Genomic DNA, 3,403 nt, shown 5'->3' on the forward strand with positions numbered 1-3,403 from the left:
TGCAAGCCATCGGAAACACAGCGAGTAGAATAAACATTGAATTCCAGGCGCCCATTCTGTTCTTTGTTTTTGTTTTTGTGGTTTTTTTTGGCTCGCAGGAACTATGAACTCCCTATTGACACATCGCGGTGTGAGCCTGCACCAAATTTGTATAGATTGAATTCGCTGAAGAGAATTACTTGACCAACAATGCTGGTAAAAAGAGATAAACGCTATTTCAAAGAAAATGGAGCCAAAGATAGAAAGCGTATAATTCAGCATGAAAATCTTGCAGTCATTGTTATTGCAACTTTAAAACAACGCGGTAAGAATGTCCGTGACATGCTATAAATAACTTGGACATTCTAGTGTGCTACAATGTAGACGACTGAAATCTACGTTTTCTTTAGATTCCCGCTACAGCTGAAGTACACTAGTGAACAATAATGTTTCATTTCTAGGCATTAAATCATATGATTAACGGTTCTAGTTGTTAAATATGAGTGTCCTTTTACATAGAGTCCAAACCTTAATTATTTAACTGAATTTTAGAAACAGCTTTTAGGCCAGACAGAATATTAAACCGCAGCCGCTCATTTTAGCTTATAAATTCCCAATTGGAAGAATATTTCTTGAATTTAAGGCTTTTCATGCCTTATCCAGAGCAAAAAGCACGTTTTGAGAATATTTGCTTCAAGGTAATATTTCATGCGGGAGACTTAAGAATTTATGTGGGAAACTTAGGAACAATAATCGGTGCGAAATTGTGTCACGCAAGCTTTCGCGTCTGAATATTAGCTATGTTGATCGTACTCCTGTAGTTCCAAAAGGTTAGTGCCCAAAGTTTTTTTCCTGTTCTCGGTACACTAGCCCTACCACTAAACATGGATATTTGTCAGGGCTCCAAATCACGTTATACTTTTGAGAAACACTCCTTCAACCAACAGCATGCCCGCTAAAATTTTGCGAAGGCTCTCTGTAGGGCATTTTCAAAAAATAATGATTAATTTTTCTTGAGCCCGATTTTAAATATTTTACCGTCAATCGAAAGAAGAAACATGAAATAAAATTATCTGTAAGTTTTATTGTATTTAAGTAAAAGCGTAATTTTTCAGCTCCTTCAGCGCAACGCCTAAATTTGACTCGAAACAGAATGGTTTTTACGGTTTTGGACCGTACTCGGAAATCGTCGCCAGAAATATTGAAAAATAGCACTTAAAGCCAAATTATTGCCATTTTTATTTATCATATGGACTAATGTTGCGGTCAGATTCGCGCTAGAACCTTGCTTGACATGTCATTTTTGTTTACATAGCAAATTTCAAGCACGATATTCGGTGTGACCAATCAAGAGTATGACCATGTGCTTGTTTGAAATCTAACCCCAGAGTAACTAAAAGTACAAAGGATCCGAAGCTCAACTCAAGAGCGGTGTGTACTGCTCTTGAGCTGTGCTAAATAAATAAGATATGTTTTTCTTACGCGATTTGTCCAATGGGGAAGCAGCACTTTTGATTGCTTCATTGGTGACCTTTGTCAATTCTATTCAGAGCATCAGAGTTTCCCGTATTGCAAACAGGCGGCAAAAATTCGTAGAAAAAGAATGTCTCGGGATCACACTTCACCGAATCCCTTCCTTGATTCAACTTATGACCATTGCTATCCAGTGCAATTTCCACTTCAAGGCAATGTTAGACCTTTTCGGCAGACGGGCCATGCAACCGAGAGGAACAACTATGGCGCTGTTTCACAATTCCCGGGCTCGGCTATCGAGCGTTCAGCAGCCACTTTTCCTTCAGCTGCCCCTTTTCAGCCTTTTTACACTGCACATTTTCCAAGACCTATACGGGATGCAGACGGCGCTGAAGAGATGTTTTCCTCCTCATCAGAAAAGTGTAGACCTGAAACAGAGTCAAGCAGTCAAAGCGACGAAAATGGCGCGAAAGCAAGCCAAACCAAGTGGTTTGACGCTCAGACTTCGGTGCTTGTCGGGGAATGGAAGGAAAGGGTGGAAGAAGTGGAAAGTAGTAGAAGTTTGGAGGCCTGGCAGAAGATTGTTCAAGCGGTCAACAAGACAGGCCCTTTTAAAACAATAAAGCAATGTAAAGACAAACTACGAAACTTGAAGCAGGCTTACAAAGATGCGAAGACCAACAATTCGCAGACCGGACGTGCAGCAAAAACCAGTCCATTCTTTGATGCCTTTGAAGAGGTTTTGGGCTCAAAGAAGACCAGTTGTGAAAATGCCCGGGGTGCTTCAGTCATGCAGCGAATCCGCTACAAGTAATTCGCCTTCATCAAGCAAATCTTCGCATGCTGATTCAAGCGACTCCGATGGCAACGCAGATTCCTCTCCAAAGGAAGGAAAAAACAAAAGAAAGAAGGCCAAGGCCGACGAGCCTGCTCAGAAGAAAGCAAGAAAAAGTAAAGAAAGCAATCAAAATGCTTTCATTGAATTGTCTTCAAAAATACTCGAAATGCAGAACGCTCAAGTGGAAGCGATTGAGCGATCACAAACAAGAGCAGAGGAGCTTATGCTCCAGATGGAAATCGAGTAGAGGAAAATCGATGAAGAAAGCAGAAGAAGGGATCAGGAATTTTTCCTTCGCATGGCAGAACTTTTGAAAAAATAAGTGAAAACTTACTTGATCATGAAACAAAAAACATGGAATATAACGAGTGCTAGAAAAGGATGGGGACATGGCTTTTGCTCTTTACACTAATTGCGTGACAGTTTCGTTACATTGGTAATAGATAAAATACAATTCCATTATATCAATGTATTGTGAGATGTATGTTATAAATCTCCTTATTTTTTAATTCTATTCATGAACTGTTCACTCTTCATTGAAATTAAAAAAGCTTTAAACGTGCATATGCTTATGTAACAAAACAAAACAATAAACAGTTGTGTTTCTAGGATAACCTACAAGTTGTCAAGTCATTATAAGTTACTTTCTATTGCTTGACGAACGGCTTGAGCTCCCGGATTACGTACAGCGTGATGTAGACGTCTGGACTGCAAATATTCTCTCTCAATTGCAACGACTCTTCTCAAAATCTCAGGGTCGTCAAATTCTTCTCCTGCTTCTTGACAAAAATTGTGTAAAACGCAGCATGTGAGGATTACTTCCGGTATATTGATAAACCTGTTATCCATTCTCTTTAGCAAAATTCTCCATCTTCCTTTGAGAACACCAAAAGCCCGTTCAACAGTGACTCTTGCTGAGGAGAGCACTTTGTTGAATCGTCGTTGAGTCGGGTTTAAAACGATATTGTTAGGATAAGGCTTTAACAGCCATGGAAGGAGAGGGTATGCCCCATCCCCGAGCAGCAGAGGTCGAATATCGTTTCCGTTTATATTTACCACGGGTTCCCTCAGAATATTTCCATTCACTACTTTCCTGTACAGCTCGGAATTCCG

At 40.0% G+C, this 3,403-nt stretch overlaps 1 pseudogene; it reads left to right on the forward strand.

Moving 5' to 3' along the window:
* Positions 1-1,582: 1,582 nt before the first annotated feature.
* LOC149102793 (uncharacterized) lies at positions 1,583-2,904 on the forward strand (annotated as a pseudogene).
* Positions 2,905-3,403: the final 499 nt, after the last annotated feature.

Source organism: Orbicella faveolata, unplaced genomic scaffold, assembly GCF_042242905.1.
Source record: "Orbicella faveolata isolate gen_17 unplaced genomic scaffold, um_ofav_v1 contig_35, whole genome shotgun sequence".
Lineage (NCBI taxonomy): Eukaryota > Metazoa > Cnidaria > Anthozoa > Scleractinia > Merulinidae > Orbicella > Orbicella faveolata.